The 27,381-nt window shown below is 40.3% G+C and overlaps 1 protein-coding gene across 37 annotated transcripts in view; it reads left to right on the top strand.

Moving 5' to 3' along the window:
* PTPRD (protein tyrosine phosphatase receptor type D) overlaps positions 1 to 27,381 on the top strand; it is a 2,191,141-nt gene that overhangs the window by 1,681,158 nt on the left and 482,602 nt on the right. Inside the window, exon 1 of one of the 37 annotated variants that reach the window (XM_077911922.1) lies at positions 250 to 268. The exons of 35 other annotated variants lie outside the window; for them this stretch is intronic. The gene's annotated coding sequence lies outside the window, so the exon portion shown is untranslated. Of the gene's footprint in view, positions 1 to 249; positions 269 to 1,724; positions 1,838 to 27,381 lie in introns of those variants that run through there. One more of the 37 variants, XM_077911921.1, reaches the window with a different exon arrangement.

Raw genomic sequence — 27,381 nt, 5'->3', positions numbered from 1 at the left:
AGGAAGGTTCAGATGTGCCTGTTAGCCAAGAGTGCAACCGGCGTGTGCTGTGGTGGAAGCGTTCACAGACGAGCAACCGAGTGCACGTCTAGGGCGCGGGTTTACGGGGTTCCTCAGAGAAGCGGGGAGCAGTGAATTTCCAACATCCTAAAAGCAAGTAGCACGGAAGCAAAACGAGAGTTGTCCCCGCAAGATGGACTCGATACTTCCTCTCTTCCTCTCTGACTCCAAAGTAGATCCCACGAGCATCCCCGAGTAAGAGGCCAAGGTGAACTGGGGCGGACGCGGGCGGGCTCATCAGCGCGCGCTCCTTGTGTTCTGAGAACCGCTTTGGGGGGCGTGGGGTGGGGGGGGGGCGCGATCTGCATCTTCTCCCTCCGGTGTGCGGGGGGCAGCTCTTAGGGGAGGAGTGAATTTGTTGGAGGGGGTCTTTTCTGGCCTGGCGGATGGATGCCGGGGGAGTGACGTCACCCCGCCCCCTCCTGTGTGTGTGTGTGTGTGTGTGTGTGTGTGTGTGTGTGCGCGCGCCTGTGCGCGGGGCGCCTCCGTCACCCACGGCCCCGCCCGCCCCTCCTGCGCCCCGCGCCTCGGCCCGTCGGTGGGTCGGCGGCCGCGGGCCCCGCTGTCCTGCCCGCGCCCGGCCGCCGGGGCGCACCGCACCGCACCTCACCGCACCTCACCGCGCCGCACCCGCACCCGCACCCGCACCCGCACCCGCACCCGCACCCACTCCCGCGCCGCCAACGCGCACACGCTCTGCTCGCGCTGGGGCAGCGATTCCGGGGGATCCCCAGCGCGGTTCCGAGGATTTTAGAAATCACCCAGACCGGGAAACAAAGGGAGAAGCTTTTCCAGTCACTTTCCCGAGCTTTCCCATTTCATTTCCCCACCGAGGCCCCTGGCCCGCAGCACCGCCGCCGGGTCGCGCCAGGTCCACGGGCCGCCCCCCCCCCCCTCCCCGGGCTCCGGACCGCGCTCGGGCCGCTCCCCAGGCTGCGCCGCGCCCCCTCGGCCCCGCTTCGCCCCGGTCCCCGACGGCCTCAGGTCCTGGTTACCTCTCGCGTGCGCTTCACTTTTGGGGGGAAGAAGACAAGGAGGGGAGGGAGGCGCCGAGGGGGGCAGCCGAGTTGCTATTTGTGGCCAAAGAACCGTCTTTAAAAGCAGCAGCAGCGGCAGCAGCAGGAGGGCAGGAGAGAAGCGGAGGGAGGCGAGGAGAGCCGGCCCGGACCCCGGACCCCGGACCCCGGACCCCGAGCCGCGCGCCGCGAGCCGCGCGAGGAGGAGGAGGAGGAGGAGGAGGAGGAGGAGGAGGAGGAGCAGGAGGAGGAGGGAGAGCGGACCCCCCGGCGGCGCAGCCTGCGAGGCGAGCGCGGGGCGAGCAGGAGCAGCGGGAGGAGGAGGAGGAAGCGCCGCGGCAGCCTCCGGCTCAGAAGGGCCAGGAGGACGGCCCGGGAGGAGGAGGAGGAGGAGGCGGAGGAGGAGGAGGAGGAGGAGGAGGAGGAGGAGAAGGGGGCAGGGGTGGAGGGAGGGCGGGGGGACGCGCTCCTCTGGATGCTGGATTTCGGGGTTTTGGACTCACTCGCTGACTCTCCCGCACTTCCTCGAGCCGGACTGGGCTGGCCGCGCGAGCGCCGGGCGGCGGCGGCCGGGGGGACTCGGGCGGCGGCCGCGGCTCCGCGGGAGTAAGGCGGCCGCGCACGAAGGCGGCGGGCAGGCGGGCTGCGCGGCCGTGGCGGGGCGCGAGGGCGCCGGGAAAGTGCTGCTGGCGGCGCGGGAGGCGGTGGCGGTGGCGGCGGCGGTGGCGGTGGCGGCAGCTGCCCGGAGCCAGCATGACCAGGTGAGTCCCCGAGTGCCCCGGTCCGGCCCCCGTGCGCTGCCCTGCCCTGCCCTGCCCTGCCCTGCCCTGCCGTGCCCTGCCCTGCCGGCGCCCCGGGCTTGCCCGGCCCCGGCCCCGGCCCCGGCCCCCGCAGCCCGCGCCCCCCGGGCCGGAGCTCCCCGCGCCCGCGAGCCCGGCCCCGGCCCCGGCCCCGGCCCCGGCCCCGGCCCCGGCCCCGGCCCCGGCCGGGCCCCGAGCGCACAGTGGCTCTTCTGAACCTTCCCGGGCGCAGGTCCTCCTCCGAGCGGCTCGCTGGGCGCCGGAAACCTCACACCGAGGACAGTGGCCACTGTAGAGAACGAGGGCGTTTGTGCGACCCCCGCGCTCTCCTCCTGGGGTGGGCAGGGTCCTGGGGAGAGGCAGGAGCTGTGGGGCGACCCGACCCGACCCGACCCGACCCGACCCGACGATGCTGCTGCCCCTGCTCCTCTCCCTGTCTGTCGGTCTGTCTGTCCATCCATCCTCTCCCTTTTTCTTTTAAGAGGCAGTGATCACTGTTTTAAGGAGGGCTGGTTATGGTGAGGGGGCGAATTCTTTTTCTTTCTTTCCCCCGAACTAGTGGGGGGAAGGAGAAATAGCAGGAATCAAAGTCTACCCGGCTGCCATAGAGGAGGGGGATTGTTTTGGAGACCTCTCCACGGCGGCATCAAAGATCCCGGGTCCTAGCTTGTGGGTATCTGCTGTTCTTACTCCTCCCGCGGGGTAAGGAACGCAGAATTGATAAGGAAAAATACAAGTTGTAGGAAACAATTTAAAAGGAAAGCCGCAGCAAACCAAAGGTTCTTTGCTTTTCTATCGATTTATTGTAGCTTTTCTGTAGCCATGGAGAAAACTTGCATTGTTTATCTATGAGGTTGATTTTCATTCAGCAGCATTAGCAAATGAAGTCAGTTTTCTTAGGCTTAAAAAGAATCTTGAACACTAAGTGTGAGCTTGGCTTTCATTAATTGAGTGTTCCAGGATTCTGAATAGGAGTTCAGTTCTTCAAAACCCGGGACTATCACATCTACTTGTATTGTTTCCAGCTCGCCTCCCAGCACATGACTTGCCGAATGTCTCTGTTTTCTAAAATTCTTTGAGTGATCCCCCAAGACCAAGCTACAGTTTGTGCCTTAAGCACTCAGGAAGATTCCCGAGAGATCACTCCTCTTGTATTTTCTCTTAAAGTTTTATTTTTCCAATTTTCTTTTAGATGCCTATAGACACAGTGGCAGTGACTTACCAGAGCTTACTTTAGCACACTCATGTTGAGCCTCCCAGAGACTAGTAACTGCTTGTGGCTGGAGAGATAGATTCGCTGTTGGACTTCCAGAGCTACAGACTTGGACCGTTCCCTTTGATGCGTTCTGTAATAACACACATATGGAGAGTTAGACCAACCATTTGATACTTTTGACTATTTTGGCTATTGTCTGTTTGAAAGTGTGCACATCCACTACTCAACTTGAGTGAAACCAAGGTGGTGTGCCAAGACTTGAAATATTCGGATTTAAAAGAATATTTAGATGATACCCACCGAAAGATTATGCTATATTGCTAATATGATGACATCCAGGACAATACTTGGCAGATATTGTACTTATTTTGAAAGCATATTCTGTTATGCGCCACGAATAGATATTATTTTATTGACTTAGCAAAGAGAATACATTTTCAATGCTAGATGTCCGAATTCTTGAAATAGACACCCTAAATGGACATAGGAAGAAAATTTCTCTACCTCCCACCTCCCATAATTATGTACTGTACTTTGCTTTTCAATGGAGCTAGCAATTCTGTGACAGATTTTTAAAATTCACCCTCATGCTATCAGCTATTATTGTACTTTCAAAGTGTGAAATTGACAAGCTGGTCAGTTTCATGAATTCAGCTGTCAGATTGTGTCCAGTTAAAAATTGCTAAAAGCTGTAAATGTGCCTGCCTGGAATTTTCTTTTGTAAAGGAAAGACAGCAAGAGGATGAGGATTAAGGGGTGTTATTAATTGTACATCTTTTAAAATAGATGCACTCCAATGTGCGTTTTGTCACAGACTGTTGTTGGGAAATCTGTGTCGATTTCTACAATTTCAAAAGTGGCCTTCAGTTTGCATCAATATTTCATTTGAAATAGTGAGCACTTTACTCAGAAATTATCTGTTCTTAAAGCCCTCCGTACAGTAAGTGTAATAGGAATAAAATTCAAAGGGGAAAATTATCTCTCAAATATATTTTAATATATTTGAGTAATATATCACTTTCGTAATGACATTAAAGAGAGTGAATGTTAACTATTTTATTGTGGAGGTTATGTAACACAAATTCTTCCTGGACCAGTGCAGGGGTAGTTACCAAAGTAATGAAATGTGATGATATACTTTAATATATATGTATTTTGGTAGATAACCATGAAAGTAAAACTGATTAAAGCATTAAATACAATGATTTGGTTTGCCTTTTAAGAATGACATTTATGTAAAGCCAGAATATCTCCCAAGTGGAGAACTGAGAATTGGAATCCCCTCATCTGCTGCTGTTCGCTGAGCCACTAGGGGCCTGTATTACTGTTCTTATATCCAGGAGATACCCTTGGATGGCAGATGCAAACCCTTCCTAGAGAGACATTAAAAAAAAAAAAGAAGGAAAGAAAGAAAAGTAGGCAGCCCCCTAAGTTTTTGTTTTGTTTTTTAACCTATTAACTCATGTTCTAATCTTAGCCATAATCATTGATTGAAGAGTTTTTCAAGAACATTATTCACAGATCTTCTCTGAAACTATGGTGGTGTAAAGTTGTTTTTTTCATATAAAATGTGAAACAGGAGAAGTATTTGTGCAAATTCATATGTGATCCCAGTGTATGTCAAGGATAAACAAGTAGGAACGTTAATACATTTTTTTATTGGACTGATAAGGATGTTATTTGCATAGCGTAGGGTTAAAAGATAAATGAAGCAGCATTACTTTAAGGAAAGTGTAGTCATAGATTGATGGTGTGATTAAACTCGCTTTGTAAGTGCTGTGCAAGTTAGTATGGAAGGAGAATCTGAGGCTCTGAGTCCAGTTTAGTCAGCACTTGAGGGTCCTGGACTGAAGATTCACTATACATTTTTAAGTGTCAGTTTCACAAATTTGGAATCGACCAGCCGTGGCAATCTTGATAGACATTAGGCAATAAGGTCAAGTATACTTACACTGTTCTTTTGTTGATTTTCACTTTTTCAAACTGACAAGGGTGACTGTTGGTAAAACAGCACTCTACCAGTATTTGCATATTGGATTTCCTTCAGACCAAGCTTGATTTATCAAGCCATTAAACAATTCTATTTTTAAAAAGATTCTATGGGTAAATAAGAAATCATTAACACAATCACATATGAAAAGTGCCATTTCAGGCAGGATCATTTCTCAAGGTGATTTTGCTTTAAAACTACCCTCCTTCCATTTCAGCTGTGTATTTGTGGGTAGTCTGAGAGTTGAGGTATGTGTGTGCTCCAACTTGTAATCCCGAGAGCCTGGAACTTTCAGAGTCACATCTTTAAATCTATGCACTTAACCTTTGCTCATGGGTACTCTTTTCATTCCCCCCAAAGTTTCTGGTTATCTCACAAATGAACTTTACCTTTGACATAGTGTGCCCAACTTAGTGGCCACAAAATACACCTTTAGGATTAGTATTACAAGATATATGAAGTGCTAAATATACAGATGTAAGTATTCAGTTTTCCAGAGTACTCAAAGAATGTATTGTGTGTGTGTGTGTGTGTGTGTGTGTGTGTGTGTTTCTCTCTATTTCCTTAAAGGGACAGGAGTTTTGGTTGAAAAGTTTAGTGTGAGAAAATAAGGTATATTTTAAGCCAGGCCTATCTGGGTGCCTCATTGCCTTATGGAGTTATTTACCTTTTCTTTATACTGTTTGGTTTCTTTGAAAAATTCTTTTTGAAAAGCTACTTGCTTGTGATGTCACAAGGGCAACTTGCAGCCTGAAGCAAAGTCAATGTTTAAAAACATTTCTTTTTATATTATTAATGATTTGCCAAGAAATAGCAAAGAGAGGTGTTTTTCTCTGTGTGCGCCATAAGATTGAGGATTCCCGTATAACACATCAACTAAGAAATCTGATAACGTGGAAGAAGATTGTTTAGAAGGGATTTGTCGGTGAATTTTATTCCAACAAACATCACTTGTTTAAGCTTCTGTAATTTCATAGCACAGTGAAATTTCCAACAAAGGATTGGTTTATTTAGGGATATGTTTTTCTATATGGATAATCTCATTTGCTTCTAATTAGTAGCTGATAACATTTTTAAAATTTCATGCTTGGCTTGCATTTGTTTTGACAATTGAAGTGTCTAACTCCCCCACCCCCCCTTTTTTTTAAATGTGTTTCAGCTCTTCACAATTAAGCCCTTAGAAAAGATCGCTAAAGAATATATGGCTTGTGCTTCTTGATTGTTCATTATATGAAATTATAGCCTTAGATATAAAAGTTCAGCATTTTCTTTGCGTCATAAGCCTTGGGAAGGTCAAAGAGCAAATGCTTATATGTTACAACAGTCTCTGACCTAATGCAACCTAAATAACAAAGTCATGACAATGGTGCTAGACTGAAGCACTAATGAAATAGAATTCTTTTAAAAAGTATGTCACAAAATTACATAGAAGTCCTCTGCCCTTCGTTTCCCCATTAATAAATCCCCCATTTGCTTTCATGTAATCAAATTTGTATTTTCTTCTCTTAACATTTTATTCATCAAATATTTTTAAGACTTAGACATTGAAGTAACTTAAGTATTATATCCACATATACTGCCATATTCCTAAAACAATGTGTTGTGTCGGGGGGGTGGGAAATGGCTAAAATCATGCCTGTAATGTCCTGCCTTCTCCCTCTCCAGGGAATCCATTCAGTACCTTTCTGTTCATTATTTTCTATTTGATGCTCTGATATATCTAATTGGATCATATCAATACTGGCCCGTTTGTCTATAGCTTTTTAAAAATTACATAAAAATAGAGCAACACTGAACTTTGTATTTACTTTTCAACCTTTACTGTCCCTCAAATCAAATCCCTTTGTGTCAGATAAGGAAATTAATGAAAGAACTGACAATTTGGAAAGCTAAGGCCGCTGATTTTGTCCATAAGCCAGCAGCTCAGGTGTGCCATCAGACCAGTAATATTGAGACAACTTAGATGATCCTTACTCCCCACCTGAAGCAAGCAGGCCCTGCTTTCCTTTGCAAACGACTGCTCTTAGGTGGCAGGCTCTTCCTCGGCTCCTTCAGCATATATGACAAAATACGAAAGCAAAAGCGGCCATCTGAGGCTAGGCTTTCTCCAAATTCTTTGGATTTTCACTGACCAGAAACCCCGTTTAACTTTGATACTCAGATAACAATATCAGGAGCATTGTGACCTTCACCACATTGCTATTTACTGGGTTTAAGCTCTGTAATTCTTGTCAGTTTCATGAAATTGATTGGATTTATAAATTCTTAATTGTCTTTTTTTTTTAACAGCCTTCAGGCTCTATTTCTTAATGTAGCACTAGCTAACTAAGTTGAGATTGTGAATTCCATTTAGAAAACAGCGCTTCTCAGTATTGTTTTGGGATTAGGAGATATTGTACTTTCCAATATATAAAATGATCATCTGTAATCATTGGGTCACAAGTAATAAGAGCCTTCTCTTTTAAGCTTCAGTAAATCAACTCCTTTTATTAACAAAAAATTTTGTATTAGTACTGATTTTATAAATAATTGAAAACTCGTTCTTGTTAAATCTTATTTAATCCTGCTAGTTTATAGTGTATAGAAAGGTAATGCTAAAGATTGTAAAATCTCGACCGACTTCCTTCCTTCTTTGCTCCCTCCCTCTCTTCCTTTTCTTCTCCTTTTCCTCCTTCTCCTTCTTTTGCTGCAGTGAAAAGAATATAAATTTGATACAAGAAGAACGGAATTTATACATTCGTCTTGTCACTTACTACCTGTGGAATCTTGGGGGAAGTTACGTAACATTTCAGTGTCTCAGTTTCACGATCTGCAAAGTGGAGAAAATAGCCATAGATGTAATGAAGTCCCGATTAGATAAGAAGAATTTGTCTTATTTTTCATTTAAAATAAATCCTGGTTATAAGAGTTATGTAAGAAACATGTTATATTCATTAATACTAGTTTCTGTGATAGGATTCTGCTATTTTTAGCTATCTGCTATAAATTATTGCTAACTGACCTAAAAATTAGGTGTGTTGGACATGGATGTTTTGTGTCTGTTATTCAATTTGCACTCTCTTGTGCAATGCTGTGATTACTACAGATGCTGGAACTACAGTTTCTTTTCAATAATTCTTTTCAGCATGTTTATTGAAATCTGTATACATCAGTATGTCATGGGACAGAAAGCATTTAAAGCAAAAACTAGCAATGATTTTACCTAAAATATGCAAAGAGAGCATTTTACTTGAAAATAAAAAATATATTAATGGAGTCTTAATGATATTTGACGTGGAGCTGTAGTCTGGGGGAAGAAATGTTTAGAAAAGCGTTTAATTACAACACTGAACCAAAAGAATTGCCTTTTTTTTTTTCTTCAATGGTAGTGCATCTTAGAAAGCTCCTTAGCTCTTTGCCCAGTGCAGCTGTCCTTCCCTGAAAGATCAGGTTTCAAGAGCAATGATGGATGGTGGGTGCCTGTAGCCAGTTGTGGGGTTTGTTCTGAGGTCAAATGTATTGATGGAGGATAGGAATTTACTGCCTTCTGTCTCTCCCTAAGATCTGCCAGTACAGTTTCACAGAGAAAAAATTAGACTAGACACATCAAGTGCCAATCCGGTGTCCCATTATAGGTCAAAGAGACATTTGTTTTCAGTGGTTAAAATAATTTTTTCTTCCATTCCCCCTTCCTCATGTTCTGTCCCAACTGAAGGGACTTACTGAGAGTGTGCACTAATGCTTTCTTACTGCACAAGTAGGTGCTGGCCTCTGTAAAAAACAATTCAAACTACTTGTAGTAGTAACTTAACTGAAATATTATTAAAGAATTTTAAGTGAGAAAAAAAATATGTGTACCCCTTTTGATGTTTCCGGTTGAAATAGTTAAGTGTGTTTTTGAGGTACATGGTTTTATATCTTATTTTAAATGGATCTAGCCAAGATTATTTGGCTAGTTGGGAATAATAGTAGTCTATTGGAAACGACTTAAATATTCTGAATCCATTTAATGGCCAAGAAATAATTTTCCTTTTTTTTTTTTTTTTTTCCGGCAGGGGCAGGGATGAGAAGGAATTGTAATGGTTTTAGAGGACTATATTTTGGGGAACATCTTCCATTGGAAATATCCCATGGGTGGTAGTTGTTCTCTCTAAGTTCTTTCTTTGGCACTTTTTTTCATCAACATTGTTTTCTCTTTATCTGGTGTTTTGGCCCTGTGTCTCCATCTTCACCCTAAACTCCTTTTTTTTTTCCATTGGACCTATGGCCCTCTTCAGGCCACCTTTTATCCAGTCTCCTGTGATGTTCCTATCCACCTCTTCCGGAAGCAATAATTTTGCACATAGGTGACCTTCAAAATAAATTTCCTAACTTCTCAGTGGAGTTCCAGACCTGATTTCCTATCTGCCTGTTAGATGGTTGAGAAATAGAAGGCTCTCCTGCATCCCAAACTCTGCATTTTATAACCTAAAATATTTTCTTCCATCCATACTCAGTTCAGCTTTTTTTTCTTGATACCCCATCATCTGATTTATCCCTGCCCTAGTGACTTGGGCGTCACCCTTCCTTTTATTCCTATCCCCATTCAATTTTGCGGGTGTGATTCCTGTCATCTCCTCTAACCCTATCACTCTCTTTCCACCGCTCCCTTTCCTGTGTTGTTGACATGCTCAGGACATCATTCATAGCTTCCTAGGCGGTCTCTGTGTTCTCATGCTTCTCTCCTAGCTCTTCCTGAAAACTTTTGCTCTCTGGAACGCCAGCCTTCTCAAGTCTGCACACTCAAGTGCTGAGTCCTAGCACAGCGAGCCAGGCACTTTGCAGGTGAGCCCTCACCTGTGCAGTGGGCAGCCTCCCTCACAGGACTCCAGGTGCTCATGCTCATGCAGGTGCTCATCCTCCTGCAGCGTGCAGAGTCCCTGCCATCCGAGAGAAGACTGCTCCCGGCACCTCGGGTTCTGACAGCACTGTCTCTGGAATCTTCTTTCTCTACCAGCTGTCCTAACTTGCATCCCTTGAAATCCTTCTAATTATTCTCTCATTTTCTAGTTCTCAGCTCAAGTACTCTGCCCTTTTCTTTGAATTTAGTTTGAGTTGAATTTAATTGAAATCATGAATGTGGAGAATAATAGTTCATTTGAAACCACTTATGATGCTCAGGACTCCGAAATAGGTGAAAACCAAGTTTCTGTTAATTTTTGTGATACTGGAAGTACAGTAGCTGTGGTCTGTGTCAGTGCAGAGGAGTGATGGTTGCTAGAATTTGGAGTACTTACTAGGTGCTGGACATTCAGCATAGCACTTTTTCTTCAGTACCACATTTAATCTCTAAAGTAACTGTGTCTGAGTTCAATGCTTTTATTATCACCAGTTTATTTCAGAGGAAATGGATTCATCAAGGGGTTGAGTGACTTGCCCAAGGTTGCATAGCTAGAAATAGTAAAGAAGGAACTTAAAGCCAAGGTTTTAAGTCAAGCAATATTACAATTTCAAGGATCATCCACTCTAGTCTTAACCCTCAGTATATGCTTGTGTCTGATGGGATTTTTAAGCATTTATTTCACGTATACTAGGCAAGTAAAACCAATATGGTGCTTTCTTGACCCAAATTCAGGAAGAATCTTAGGCATTGTGTAGGTTGTCCCTCCATCATTTATTTATTTATTTATTTTTCCTCCCTCATTTATGATGAGCCTCGTCTGCTCCTTTCTCTGATTGGGACTGGAGGCATTGCCTTCCAACTCCAAAATTATTTGCTTTTCAGGCCAGTGACACAACTGCCTGAGCTCTGGAACAGAAGTGGTTAAACAAAATATTTCTACCAAGAATAGTTTTTAAAAACCACAAAGGCTGGCATTTTCATAACTGCCCAACAGGTAAGGAAACAAAACATTTTTAGATAGAGAAATATGGATCCAGCAGGATTATCTGAAGAGCAGTCTCCCATCAAAGGAATGAAATTATGCCAAGTGACTGATATATATATGTATGTATGCATTCTATTTATTGGCAGCCTGCCCTACACAGTTGTATCTGGTAAATTTTGTCAATTATAATGTCTCTTCTAAAATACTCTATTTTCACTGCTTACCGGTTAATTTCATTATCAATAAGGGATGATTTGATAAGTTTTTCTCCATTTAATCTGTTTTATGAAGGTTTAGCTTTTTTCTTTTCTCGTGAGGCTTAGGAGGCCTATTTCTGATTAATTATGATTTTATAAATAATACAATATAGGATTTACATTTGTTTGATGATTTGGAAAATTATTTTTTCTCTGGCAACAAGGCACCCTGAAGTTTTAAGTCAGACACGGTACATAAAATAAAGCTACATAGAAAATGCTCTGGTATCTTATGGGTCTTACAGAATGTCAACAGTTAAAGCCTTCTTTACCCAGGCTTCTAAAGTGCTTCTCGCAATCATACACTATCTAGCTTAGCCATGTTTTCCTGTGAGTTAATCTATAAATACAACCTCTGAGAAGCCTGGAAAAGGAGATCCTACTTTCTTTGGCTAATGTGTAGTGAAGGTTCTTCCTCAGCTACTATCTTAATACATGTATTTTGATGATAACAGTTATAAATTAAGAATGACAAGTTCAGTAAATGTTCTTAGGAATATTCAGGCATTACCTAAGAAATGATTTCCTAAATGCATTTGAGTCTGATTTTACTATTGTCTTGACTCAGCTTGATCTAATTTAGTTTTTTTTTTTATTTTTTTTTTATTTTTTTTATTTATTTATGATAGGCACACAGTGAGAGAGAGAGAGAGAGGCAGAGACACAGGCAGATGGAGAAGCAGGCTCCATGCACCGGGAGCCTGACGTGGGATTCAATCCTGGGTCTCCAGGATCGCGCCCTGGGCCAAAGGCAGGCGCTAAACCGCTGCGCCACCCAGGGATCCCGATCTAATTTAGTTTTAATTAAAAAGTTAGGAAATACATAATTTTAATTGTGATTTAAAATTTGTCACTTAAAATCTGTTTTATCTAAAGGATTTGTTATCCCAAGTATACCAAAATTAGTATTAACTTCCTTTCAACCAAATCTGTTGGCAAGGTCCCCATCATCTTTTGCCTGTTTTGCAGCCTCTCCGTGTTTAGTTGGGAACATACTATAGTTGCTTTTCTGTTCTGCAGCCAGTGTGGTCTTTAAGAAACTCATATTTGAACAAGTCATCTCTCTCCTCCAAATATTCCTGTGGTCCCACATTTCCTTGAAATATGCAGCAAAAGACACCTTGATATCTTTCCCTCTGCCTTGTCTCTTGCCACCTCGCCATTCTTATGTTCATTTTCTCTGTTCCCTTTGTCCCACCCTCAATGCGTGTACATTCCAGCCACACAAAAGTATTTGCTGTTTCCCAGATGCACTACTCTGACTCTTCCATCTGTTATTCTGAGCATGTCTTTTCTCTTCCATGCGTAAAGTCCCTTCTCCTTCTATTTTTGTCCGTGTCATCTCTTCCTTTAGGTCTTATCTTAGCTGATAACTCTTCCAGGAAGACATCCCCTTCTCCCAAGACTGAATACGCTTTATGCACTGAACAAGCACTGAATAAATTAGACACATAACGTATATCATAATGCACTGCAATTGCTTATATATGGGCTGACTGATTACAAATTCTTTGAAGCTAAAACCCATGTCTTGTTCCTAGCAGTATCTCTAGCACCTAGCCCATGGCCTTGCTCAGCGTAGTCCTAATTGGCACATTGTTGTGAAATATTCCATGAACAAATCAAGTGTGTGCAGAGAAATAAGAGATGGATTAGTTCGTGGCCCAAATCTTATAACCCGTATGTTTAATATTTAATCCTGCAATTTACGATTATATTATCAATTGCCTATTAGAAGTTAATTTTTATTTTACGTGAGCTAAATTCCACTTACCTAGTTCTCTACCAAGCCATGACAAAGCCAAATCTGAGTATACTGTGTGTATCTACTCATATGTCACTAGACAAGACAAATCTGCCTTTACATCTGGCTGGGGTAGGAATTCCCAGATGCACTTAATTCTGACACATGGTCATTATTGAACCAAAAGCCATTGCCTGGCATGATTATAGCTTGTATTTGTTTTCATTTTAAAGGGCCTCATCCAGGCTGCCAAATGTACAACAGGTGCCTTAGTTTTATACTTGCCAATCTGTTGTTATTCAAATGACCGCCCTAACAGAGACTAATGGTATCTAATAAAATTGATCTCAGTTCTGGCAAGCGACGCTCACAAGAGCAAAAGTGGTAGAAACTGCAGTGTGGAAACATGCTGATGGTGAATGTACTTGGTGAAGCATACATTTTTTTAGGCGGCGACATATGTCTCACATATAGGCCCCTTGATTATGTGGTGCTGTGGAAATTTTCCACATCCCTGTGTTATTTAAAAACAAGGATTTGTAACACCTAATCTTATTTTAGATGGACTTGCTGGGTGGCATGTGGACAGGACTAGCTGTGCCAGCTTATCAGTGAATGGCTATGCCACTTCTGTAAGGCGCACTCAGATAATCTTTTCATGCCAAACACCTGTAAGTATGATGGGTTTTACTTCTTGTTACCAGAAATTTGCCTCACTGATTCATAGTGTTTGTAAAGACTTGACTATTAACAGAGTTAACCAGAAGAGGAATGTGTTGGTTTGCAAATAGGAGCTCATGTTTGGACATTTTCGTTCAGAGAGTGTGTATGATTTCTTGGGTTTTTCTCATGTTTTATAAGAATCTGGCCAGTGGAAACCTTTACCACCAAAAGAGATAACCTTTTGACAATTTGCCATCAAAAGTTAAAAGTGTAAGTATTGGCAAATGCTAGAACCGTTTCTCACAAGGATATAGAATTGCATGTTTTTTGTTGTTATTGTTGTTGTTGTTGTTGTTCCTGCAAGGATTTTAGAGACCTCATTTTACTACTCACCTGTTCTCCCATTTATGAATTCATTCTTTAAAGTGCCACACATTAAACTCCACTAAATGCAAGATACTGTGGGGATATACAGAGGAGGAAAACAGTGCCAAGTACAATTTGCACTGACAAATAGACAGACTTCTAAATTCTTAAGATTTTGAGAAATGGGTGCTACATAAAGTCTGTTTCCTATTGGAGAGCTTTGTGTTGTCATGTGGAAAAAAGCTACTCAAATTCCATCATGATGGTGGAACTTACAGACTTACTAAATAGCAATAATAACCACTACTAGGCTAGGAGAGAGTGAGTAGAACCTTAGCTACCTAACCACACGTCACTTAGCTCCACAGTTAATTGAGCTCATCTAATTTCCTGTGACCTAGCATATAGAATAGTTCTTAGGTTAGGATTTGGCTATTATTGGACCATCTTTTTGTATTATTTATACCCATCCTTACTTGGAAAAGGATTTGCGGCAGCTATTAAATCATATGCTTCATTATCCTTAATAAATCACCTTTGTAGAGCAGACAATGGATTATTGTACAGATGGTTAGTTTCTATGAGAAATTTTTAAAAATGTGCATCTTCTTAGCCTCATTCTGACTGTATTTTATTTCAAAGCATTTTTAAAATGATAGAGCCCTTAATGGGGTATGCCAAACTAGTCACGTTGTGAGTGTTGTTCATACTGAAAAATACACACACACACACACGCACACACATATATAAAATAATTAAAAGTAACAAATACGATTAACAGTGTTTAACAAATGTGCTTAAAAGGCCTGTTACCATTTCTGATTGTGTAAAATGTTCAAAATAGCCTTCATTATTTAGAAGAAAAGATGCACAGTGATGTAGGAGGATAATTTTTCAGTAGTAATATTTTTTTTTGCAATTAGAATCGAGAAAAATAATGAAATAGGTAAAAGCTTGTATCTATAAGCCTGTGTGAACAGAGTATTACTTTTAGGTAAAGGGGAAACAAATGATCTTTTAGATATTTTAAGCATAAGACTCTTCTTTTTTTGCTTATTTAGGTACCAGAGTGACAAGCTACACAGTTTTTTCACATTTCCATATGAGAACAAAACACATTTCTGCCTGTAAGATAAGCCACATCAGCCTCTTTGTCATAGGGATAACCATTTCCCTGAAAGCTGATGGGAAATTTCCCAAAGGTACTAGAAAGGCCATTAGATTAAATTCCATGTTGTTTTGCTGAGGAAACTAAGACCCCAAGAATTGAAGACTTCACTGTCCCAGCTAGCCCTTCAACCTTGGTCTCCTGAACTATCAGCCATTTTTTTCTTTAGTCAACGCAGTCCTTGTTATGCTGCAAGAAATGGGGTCCTGGCCAATTCATTGCTGGTTCTGAGTCAGAGGAAGGTTCTACACCAGACGGTATCCACTTTGGTGAGGAATCTACTGCATTTTCTCATCAAAATTTAAGGGAGGGGCACCTGGGTGGTTCACTCCATTGAACATCCGACTCTTGATTTCGGATCAAGTTATGATCTCAGGGTCCTGGGATTGAGCCCTGCGTGGGGCTCCACACTCATTGGCAAGTTGGCTTGAGATTATCTCTCCCTCTGCCCCTCCCCTACTCAAATATCCCCTCTTTCTCTCTCAAAATGAATGGTAAATCTTTAAAAAAAATTCAAAGGAAAGAAAAGGACATAGATATTCTTTATCATATATATATATATATATATATACACATATATATATCACATATGTATATGTATATACCCACATGTACATACATATCTCCATAAGATGCCAAGTCTCCTTATTTCTTAATTAAAATTAAATATAATTATAAACTTAGTTATGCTAGCTGTACTTTAAGTTGGTCAGGATCTCCATGTAGTTGGGTGTCATAGAACAGCAGAGACATAGGACATTTCCATTGTTGCCTGAAGCTGTGTTGGGCAGCGCCAGTCTCCCTGATCAGTCTGTAACGTCGCGTGGTATTTGTAAGGTTTCATATGCAATAAAATAAAGCTAGACCGTTTACGTACTGACAACACCCATTGATCTTGGTAGGAAAGAATGTACCTGCCAGATGTAAGCGAAAGATAGTGTCTCAGAAATACATCCTCGAGGAAAGAGAGTCGATAGCTGAACCTGTGCTGCTTGACTCACGGCAAATATGCATACTCTGTCTCTTGCACCTGCGGGATGTGGAGGGGTACACTTGTCTTGAAGTCAAGGAAGGAAGCAAATTGAGGACTGTCAGTTCCTCCACGTCTCCTCTTATTTCGTTAGCAGTCTTTTCTGTTATTTCCCAAGAGATTTTTGTGTGTATTTCAGCCATTCTCACTGCGGAGATACATGAGAAGGGTGAGGTAGCGGCAGGATGGCTGAACGAAGGTCCTCAGTAGTATGGGTGTGCGCTTCGGCATCCACACAGGATGCTGTGACCGTGAGTGAAGATGTTCTTAATGGGATAGCAGGTGTAGACCAGGCCTCTCTAAGCCAACTGGATACTTCTGATGTCTTAAAGCCCCATATGCAGAGCAGAATGTGTGTGTCTTTGTTAGGGTGCCTGGCACAGGCAGGAGAGAGGCCTCAAGGAGATTCTGGGTATTTCCTAGCCTCCTCTTAGCATCTGTCTTACTGTCCTTTTGCTCTATAATACTCTTGAATTTTGTCAGGGATCAAGCCAATCCAGTGTCACCTGTAGTTAATGCTGACAAGTGTGTATCAGAAAACCTGTAAGAAGTCATTGAAGGAAATATGGGGCAGATGGGGACCTCCAGAGTCTTCCCTGACAATCCAGTGGGGATGAGAGGCAGAGTGGTGCAGACAATTCTAAGCCTATACTTCAGCTCCCACCGCACCCTCTCCCACCCTCTCCCAGCCCCACAGAAGGGTTAAAGGATCAGTTTAATGTTCTTTTTAGAGCCATAATAGAATAGTTAGGTGAAGGGGAGGGATAAAAGCTGAACTACTTAACAATTCCTGGAAACATAGCCTTTCTCTCAACCAGCCTCTCTTTTGGTCACAGAACCTGAGATAATTGTTCCCAAATGCCTTTCTCTTTTCCTTTCACATCTTAAGTCTCTATCACCTCCCACAGGGAGCACCACAGGTTCTGATATTTTTAGTTGCAGCCTTTGCATTTTGCAGGTAGAATTTTTTTTCACATTGTTACTATAGTTATAGAAAGAAGTTGCTTTGTTTTAAATATACTTTAGAAAATAGGTAGCAAGAGCCAGGGATAGTTTTTTGTTTGTTTGTTTTAATCAGCTTTGGGACTCTTTGTCCTATCTACCTCCAGTTACATAATCAGAATCAGCGAAAATGGGTTTCTGAGGGATAAGTATCTTTAAAGGCAGTTGTTTAGAAATACAATCTATTGGTATATTCAACAGTACTTGTAGCTTTAAAAGAAGATGCAAAGGTCTCTGTTAGGGGTAGAGGATTGTATGTACGTGATGCTGAGCGTGTTTGCTGTATAATAAATTGGTGTTTGCTTAGGACCATGAACTGTGTCTCCCACCCCTTTCTCAGAAAATTTCTCAATAGAGTAATAAAGGTTATTTCCATTTCTGTTATAACATATTTATTTATTTATTTACTGAGAGGATTCATGGCAGGGATGGGAGTGCTTATGCTTCATGACATTTTCAGCCCCCTGTAACAAAGTGGAAAAGTAGAAGGTCTGCTTTGAGCCAATTAATCTACTTGAGCCTGAGGACACTCACCTCTTACAAAGTCTCATTTTTCAAGTCTTGGCTTTTTATTGTGATTATAAGTACCGTCTCTATCAGTAACCAAGGTGAAAATCAGGTTCCTCTTGTAATTAAAGATCTAAATCTTGATGGTTGTAGAAATATTATGATAGAGCAGAAGCTATATAAAACAGCTACACATTTTCACCCCAGAAGGACTTAATGGTCCATCTTTCAACCCAGCAAACTGCAGTCACAGCTTATAGTGCTATAGGTAAGAACACAGAACTTGAATTTGTCACTGTAGAAAGGATACTGAGAACTCTCAGGTGAGGTGACATGGTGATAGAAATCTCTTGTACATATCGTTATATGCATTGTAGAATATGCAGTATTAGATCCATAATGATACTATACTTAATTGATATAATTGGTGCCAAAGGGTTGCTAAATCCATTAAATGGGGCAATTAATCATTTTTCTATCATTTAATTATCTGAAAAAAAATCAAGGATGGGCATGATTAGGTTTTAGAAATATGTGGTTTATGTGTTAGTTTTTAAAATTTATGTAATTAGAGCCCTGCCAAATTAAATACTGAGCCCCAGGGGTAGCCCACATTCTGAGTAGAGACCAGAAAGGCACAGAAATGTGGAACATTCCACTTGGGTGTGTCTGACAAGTGGCAGAGTAAGAAAAGGTAGCTTGGGTACAACAAGGTGATTTGAAAGAAAACATGAATCCAAAGTAGGTTTGTGTGTGTGTGTGTGTGTGTGTGTGAACTGCTCTAATACAGTGGTAAGTGATATTTGCACTATTTTCTATTTTAAAGTCAAAGACTAATACACTCTCATTATAGAAAATTTACACTGGAAAAAAAGTCACTAATAATCCTGTTACCTGAAAACAACCCACTGTTCTACTTGAGTAAAATTTTTTTAGTCCTATATTCTGTATATTGAGTTTGCTGCTCAGTATCTTGTCAGTTAACATTTTAGCATAAATATATTTTTCTCATCTTGCCTAATTATGGCCATTGTCTTTAATGGCTGCCCAATATTTCATTGACCAGATGTGTCTATTTCCTTATGTTTTTATTTTTACCCTATTTCTCTCACTATTCCAAATACAGGGTTTAGAAGAACATTTTAATGGAGATAATTTTTTCTGTATTTTGCATTATTTCTTTTAGGGTTAATACATGGAAGTGGCATCGATAGGTCAAAGGATATGAATGTTTTTACGGCTTTTGAAACATACTGCCAAATTGCATTCCAGAAAGGATGTATGTGTTGATAACACCACCATTAATGACTGAGGATACTAGGTTTTTTTTTTTCCTTAGTCAGTTTGAAAATAATCATCTAGGTTTTTTTTATGTAATAGGCAAAACACTGCCTTCTTATTATTTTAATAATTTATTTAATTACTAAAGTGATAACTTCTCCCTAATGTTTGTTTGCAAATGATTATTCCTATTATACAACTTGTCTTTACATATCCTTTGCCTCGGGGTTTGTATTCACGAGTTCATGTTCTCTACATTATCGAGCATATTAACTCTTTGTCTTGTTTGTGATAAAATGGACCTTAAATGTATTGATTGGTCTTACTTTAGTAATTCATTTCATATGGAGAATTTTATTTATAATTTTATATAGTCAAAAGTGTTGATGATCTTTTTCTTTATTATTATGTCTATTACATTTAGAATCAGAGGTCTTTTCCTTTCCTAAGATCCTCATCTAGTTTTTCTGATGTTTCATTCCCCTTGTTACTACTCTATATCTGTTCTTTGGGCAAGTGGTCCTCAGACTTATATAGATAGTGAAGTATTTGGAAGTGCTAAATAACTAGGAAATAACATTATATTTATATCCAGCATAGAAACCTGATAGTGCTCTGTTAGAAGACACTGTATTTATTATAAATCCACAACCAAGAGTTATATGTGCCAGATTTTTTTAAAGTTGTCAAACTAAATGGTCTGTTCTTTAATCAATCAATTTTTATGTTACTATTCATAAATTAGTAACTTTTTTGTTTGAAGTAGTTATTAGAAAGTGGATTGGCATTTAGTGAAATAGCTACATTAAGTTGATTTTTAGTTAAATTTGAAAACTGTGCTTTTAGTTGATTTTAGAAATGAAATATTTCCAAGCAGCTCATAAAACCTAGACATATAGTCTCACCTTTAAATTATCTGTAAGTCATACATAGTTGTAGTACAAAGCAAGATTTTTCCCCCTATACTGCCTGTTGCTTATCCCCAAACTATATAGTCGTTTCTTCCCCAGGATTTGTAATGCTCCTTTAAAAATAATTTTGTTTGGGAATCCATGGGTGGCTCAGTGGTTTGGCGCCTGCCTTTGGCCCAGGGTGCGAGCCTGGAGCCCTGGGATCGAGTCCCGCGTCAGGCTCCCGGCATGGAGCCTGCCTCTCCCTCTGCCTGTGTCTCTGCCTCTCTCTCTCTATCATAAATAATAAATATTATCTATCATAAATAAATAAAATATTTTAAAAAATAAAAATAATTTTATTTGAAATCATTATTTTTTAAAGATTCATTTATTCATTTGAGGGAGAAAGCATAAGCAGAGGGAGGAGCAGAGGGAGAGGGAGAGAGAATCCCAAGCAGACTTCCCACTGAGTGCAGAGCTGGTCTTGGGGCTTCATCTCATCCTCGATCCTGAGATCACGATCTGAGCCGAAATCGAGTTGGATGCTTACCTGATTGAGCCATCCAGGTGCTCCTGAAATCAGAAGTTTTATATTCAGGTTTATTTTTCTACACATCCATGACTGAGTTAGTTATAATTCTTTCAATTACTGTCCTTTTTTTTTTTTCCTTCACTGTTACAGTTTGTTGAGCTGAATCCTTTCTCATGTTTTTCTTATGGATTTTTCTTCAGTAATTTATCCAGTATTTTTTGAAATGAACTATAGTTGATTCTAAAATTTTGAATTAGAAACCAAGAAGCCTTAATTCAGATGTTCACAAAATATCTTAGGACTTACTCATGGTCTGAGCAGTGGGCACATTATACATAATTGTCGAATGCTTAGTTATAGTGGGAATTCTCTCCTATCTCTGTATAATGGCACATAAAACAAGCAAACAAATAACTACTTTTGCTTTAAATGGTACAGGTTTTCATTTTCAAAGTTAGAGACTATATAATTTTCTAACTAGGGAATGCCTATTTTGACTTAAAACACAGTTTTCATGATTCCAGACTCTTGTGTCAATTAGGCTTATAGTTGGAAGAAAAACAACATTTAATCTGCATATGCATCAGGTTCTCATCTTTTTTTTGTATAGCCTATTTTTAAAATATTTTTATTAAAGTTCTGAACTTAAGACCTAAAAAGAAGAATTATATATTGAAAATGAGGTTTACAAAATTAATTCCTATATTTTTTTGTAAGGATGGATTTTGATTATATACTTGGTACTTATCAGTTGTTCTGTAGATGTTCTACAGTTAAAACCTTTCTAAATTTAATCAGAAAAAAACAAAAACAAAACAGTCTGAGAAGATTATGGGTTTCAGTGATTAACCAATAACTCTGGTCTTTTCGAGATGTGCCAAGGGCTCTCTTTTCTTTGTGAAATAGAGCATATCTTGTAGTTTGCTTTGTCAGTGTTCTATTAAACTATCAAAACATTCAAGTTCTGCATTTTGAGCAGTATTTATGCTTGAATTAATTCCCAAGTTTCAGGGCCACTAACTTTGATTATATTTATTATTATTTACCAATTTAGCTGTGTCGTAATTTATATAATACAGCATGTAGCAGCACACAAAATGTAGAGCTCCAGGAAACAAAAAATGGCATTTGGACAATGTTGCTTTGAAATTTATTCATATATTAATGAAACAAATATTTACTGAGTTCCTCCTGTATCCCAGACATGGATCTAGGCCCTCAAGATGCAGCAGGCAACAACAAAGGCAAGATTATTTTCTTAAGGAATGTTTATTTTTGTGGCTAGTCAATAAACAGATACACAGTGGTGTGAAGCATAAATGAGATAGTGATAAGTATGAAGATAAGTATGAAATACATGGCAGGGGAAGTGGAGAGATTTAAAGTGACAAGTGTTGAGGGTGTGGTGGACTGAGCTGCTTCCAGGGAAGGTGGGCATTTGAGACAGTGACTCTCTGGGGAAGAAGAATTTAGCAGAGACTAGTGAATACCATGCCCTGAGGTAGGAGAGTGCTTGGATTGCATTTCTCAACTCTTTTGATAGCACTTTCTTCTGAGGTCTCTTTGTAGAGGCTACAATTCTAGCCATCTCCTGCCCACATGCCTCAGATACACCGCCACATCCACCCGTGCTCTCTGATCTCCTCCTGGCTGCAGCTGGTCCTTGGGGGCCCTGATGATGCCTACCTGGGCAGAAGGAGCAGGGTCATCCAGGTCCTCTGTCCCAACCCATGCTCTGGTGCTGCTCTGCTGACTCTCTAAATCTGATGCTCCAGGCCTCACTTGAGTATCTGCCGAGATGACTACATTTCCTGATTACTGACCTTAACCCCGGGTCCTTGCATGACCTAGATCTTATCCGTTAGACCTTTTCCACGCTGGTGGATTCCTCAGGTCAGGCATGCGCACTCTTTTAGGCAAAAGTGTTGGCCATGCTATGGGTTAATTCTCTTAGTAATCCCACATAAATTCAAGTTACAAACTAAGCTGCCTCTATAAAGCAGTTCTGTATTTGCTTTCTTTTCTGCCCTCATTTTAGAAAAAAAAAAAAAAAAAAACAAAAACCTGAGAAACAAAAGTTTCAGTGTCTTGCCCAAAGCCGTGGAGGGAAGACCCAATGGGATGTTTGTTAGAAATCAGTATCTTTGCATGCCCTCACTCATTGTGGTTATCTTTGGATGCGTTGGGGTTTAAGTTCCTAATGTGTGACTTCTTTCACCTCAGTCTCCTCCTCTCCGATGTAGGTATACCGGAGCACCTACCTACTACTATTGCTGTGGACATTAAATGAGATAATGCATTTAAAGACTAGTGTGCCTGACACGTAGGATATTCCACACATAGAGCAACTTTTATTAGTGTGGGTGCTACTACTGTTACTACTTTTGCCATTATTCTTCCTCTCTATATAAACCTTTAAAAGTAAGTGTATGAACAGAGTAGCTCTTAATAACATATTTCTGAAGTAAATAACAGACAAATTATAGAAGATGGTCAGATGTTTGACAAAAATATTTTGCATAATTTCTGAATTTCTTACACATTTTTATCTATAAAAATTAAAGCCTATCTTGTGAATTACTGAACATTCAGTTTTTATAGGATAAGGTATATATACTGACTTATTTTCTATTCAACTTTATAATACTATTGATAACTATGTAGTAGTATGAATTATGTCTGTTATTAAGATGGCATCATTCATCCATTGAGGAGCAATTGTGTTACATCCTGAAACTTTCTGTTTTTCTTTTAAGATTTTTTTCCTTAGCTTCGTTGAGATATAATTGACATGAACATTGTAGAAGTTTAAAATGTACAGTTTGTAGTTTTGACACATTTCTGTATTGTAGCATGATTACCAGCACAACATTAACTAACCCCACTGTCCCATCACATACTTACTATTTCTTTTTTGTTTTGAGGACATTTTTTAAAAAGATTTTATTTATTTATTTGACGTAGAGAGAGAGCACAAGTAGGCGAGTGGCAGGAAGAGGGAGAAGGGGAAGCTGACTCCCCGCTGAGCAGAGAGCCCACAGAGGGTTTCATTCCAGGACCCTGGGATCATGACCTGAGCCGAAGTCAAACATTTCACCAATTGAGCCACCCAGGCACCCCTGCTGTGAGGACATTTAAGATCTACTCTCTTCGCAATGTTCAAGTATATGATACAGTATTATTAGCTTTGATCATCATGCTTACGTCCTAACATTTTGTTATAAAACCTAGAGAATAAGGAGAATTTTTTATATAACATCTACTAAAGTGATAAATGAATAAATTGAAATAATTACATGTTATTTATAATACGTGTCTCCACCTACTAGACTCACTTTTTTCTCCATCTTTCTGCCTGTCACTGATTGCATGTCAGGTTTATAGATCATCAAAAGTAGCTGTGCCCTGACCGCCTGCAGAAGCTTCAAAGGTTACATGTTCAAATCAATGTTAATAACTTCTTGGGAATAAAAGGTAGTAGAATACTGTCCAATAAGGTTCATTCTTTAGCAAGGTCTTCCTTTATGGTAAGTCAGAAGAGAAAAGCTATAAACTTCCTACCTCAACCTGTAAACCCCATTTTTTATTCTTCACTGTAAGCTGTGTAGCTGTGGCCTCCAGATGAACCAGATGGGTTAGCACTGTTGTTCAGATTTCTGGGCCCCACAGAGAAAATACCAAGTCAATTGTATGACTGATTTGTTTTTAACTTGGGCAAAATAAGAATAGGAAAGGAAATGTATTTTATGTTATACAGCTCTCTGGATAATGAACAGTGGATATTAAATTTATGAGAGTGCTAATAGGAAGTGAAGGGTTGCATTTCTTTTCATTTAGGATATTATTTTCTGTTCTTTGGGGGGTATGCATAGTTATTCACTTCATCGAAAAATGAAGCCTCAGGCAATCTGGTAAAAACCCCTCCAATTTAGAGAAATATTAAATATCTAGCCTCCTTCAGACATGATTACTTTTACAGTTGAAAGATTTCATATTTAAAGTAATCCTCTTTGTGAAGTCTTGTGATCCTGCAATGTGACCATAAACTTAATCAAAATCACTTTGTTAACAAAACACACTCAGTGGGTGCAAACACTAGTTAATTTTCTGTTTCACATAACTTGAAGCATATTGTGGCCCTGTTCAGTGAGGCATTTCTGAAATGTTGTGTGGCTGTTTTGGTAATCGCCATAATTGACTTACTCTCTTCCTTGTGATTCATCGTGCATTTTCCCCATAATTGTCAAATTGTGGCGTGTTATTTGATGAAGAACATGATGGCTTTAGTTGTCATTGGCCTCACATGTGACATATTTTTGTTGTTCTGCTTTCATGTCTCCAAAAATACCATTACTCACCATCAGATTTCACTGTATCTTGTGGGATTTTTCTCAGAGCAGTTCTTCACTCAGGTAAAGATGAGCTAGGAATTGGGGGGATTACTAGATCGATACATGCCATTTTAGATTACATTTTCATTGCAAGGTCCTTAAATACATTCAGGGACTATCTTAGTCATCATTAGACATGTGTGAACATCATACACATATGTGTGTGTGTGCACGCGTGTGTGCATGTGTATATGTGTGCGTGTGTGCTTATTTTAATCACCACTTACCATTTGCGTTCTGTGCACATTATAGCTCTCAGAAGATTGCACACACTTTTAATTATTGCTTTTAATCTGTCATGATGTTTGAATGATTTTACTGGACACTAGTAGAGTAGGAATGGATACAAGTAAATTACAACTTGTACCCATTTCCATTTGTCAGAAAAGCACTAAAGGAGAAGTAGAATACGGCCGTTGCAAAACATTGTGATTTGGAAAGCGATTTTTGCCAAATTAGTATATGTAAATGGTCTTTGCTTCTAAGAAACTTTCTATGAGGGTTTTGCAGTGTTTATAATACAGTCAACTCATAAAAGTGATATGGTGTTGAGATGAATAGCAGTGTTTTCAGAATGATCGCATTCATTGTAGCTGTGACTGCGAGAGACATGTCTTGTATGAATTCCTTTTTGTTAGTATCAGAGATGATGGGTCTGATTCAGCAGGACTTTGAGTTTACATTTAAAGGGATTTGGCCCATGTTTGTAAATAAGTTTGGCAAAATTTAATATTGCTCACCTTGTTATTTCTCTTCCCATCCAAAATGACTGGCTTTATACTGAATTAGATGAGGTTTTCCTTTTAATTGTATGTGGACTTTATAATCTCTAATCTGGTCTCTGAGCATCTTTACGTAGCTACTCCTAATGCAATTTCATAATGGCTTAATGGAGGTTAGCCAAGTGTACTTTGATACAGAGAAAGCAAGATTGTTTTATTTTTTTAACCAACTGAGTTAGGGTTAAACATTTCCTGACATCCTCCTAGGATTCAGTAGGTAGATCCAACAAAGACAATGATCAGAAATGAAAACATCTGTTACAAGCGCAGGACTCATTTCATCAGACTCTTGGAGGAAAATCTCTAACAGCAACCTCTCACTCTTAAATTTCAGAAAAAGGAAAACAAGACCATTTTCTTTAGAGTGTTTAACAGCATAAGACTTCTGGGCTTACTGGTTTGTGACATATTCACTGAGTTTCATAGGCAGGTTCTGTAGATTTCCTGATCTCTTTCTTACCTTATGAAAAATGGTCTGGTGTTCTGTGGACACCACAGCTGTGATGATCCGATGGACAGCTACAGTGAGAGGGTGGGGTTCCGCAGGTGTAGTGAAGCTGAGTGCAGAGTCTGGAGGACTGTGAAATTGAGCACCAGGCCCTTCTCCAAGGGCTGCTTCCCGCAGGGGACTTAGGATAGCTGGAGCCTCTGAACTTGGGCTTCAAGTTCTTTTCCTCTAACTTTGTTGGGAACATGCTGTGTACTGTGGATGGGCATGAAGGGCCTGGTAAGACAGCAGGGGAATACTGTGGATTTTGTAACACATCCATTTTCCTAACAAGTGTGTAGCAATGTGGTATAGGACACAAATGCATCTCAACTGTGATTGTACAGATGTGAACTGTGTATGCAAAGCAGGTCACACATGTAAAAATGTATTTCTTTATAAAATCTAATTTCTAAGAGCAAGACAACTTATTTTGGGCCACCTTTATTGTTTTTGGGAGGTAAGCAGAAAATATACCTATGTGCTATCCATAGATTGATATTGATTAGGTGATTTTTGTTCAGTATTTAGGAAGTTATTATAGAAAATGTCTACTTTCCTCCATTGTCCCAAGCCTTTTTCCGCTCATATGTGGGCTAATGCATATGTAATTCTTTAGTTACAACTAATCTCTGGTAAAATGATTATCAGGGTGAGAAGGAATCCTTCTGTCACTGAAACATAGTGGTGACATTTTATTTACAATTTAATGTTATTTTGTGCTCCTGTGCTGCTGTTATATTTTCTGCTGAAAACAGGAGGTGGAACCTCAGACAGCACAGTTTCCTGATCTGCGTGATGTGGGGTTGAATTTGATGATGATATCAGTAGTCCCTTCTAAATCCACACAATTTTGAGTGCATATCTTACTGTGGAGCTGGATCATCAGCATTCTTCAGAAAACTATTCCTGAAAATTCTGAAGCATTTTGTTATTATACATATAGACTCTATAAAAATGCTAATATCATCACTGATTAATCTTTATTAAGACATCTTAATAATTAATTGAAAATGTAACTACTTTTTTGGAAAAAGAAAGCAACAGTTTGCATGTTGGAAGGATTTTGCGATTTCTTAAGCAGTGATTTCAGGACTATGGGAGCTCTTTCTCAGAATTATAGACAGAATTGGGAATATCCTCACATGTGAATGGCCATATGCACCATACTGTCCTTTTTTATTTTCCTCTCAGCCAAAAATTGTCTAATTCCCCTTTGCTGTGTACTCTAGAAACCATTATCTGGAAAGAACATGGCTGCTTCATGATCAAGGCAGACACTCTGTTGCTTCACCATGACCTCATTTATTTCCTCCCTCTGGAGGAGATGGAGAAGGGCTGAGTTGATCT

Source organism: Canis aureus, chromosome 10, assembly GCF_053574225.1.
Source record: "Canis aureus isolate CA01 chromosome 10, VMU_Caureus_v.1.0, whole genome shotgun sequence".
NCBI classification, from domain to species: Eukaryota; Metazoa; Chordata; class Mammalia; order Carnivora; family Canidae; genus Canis; species Canis aureus.
Note: the sequence above shows the minus strand (reverse complement) of the source record. Positions and strands in the feature narration are given on the sequence as shown.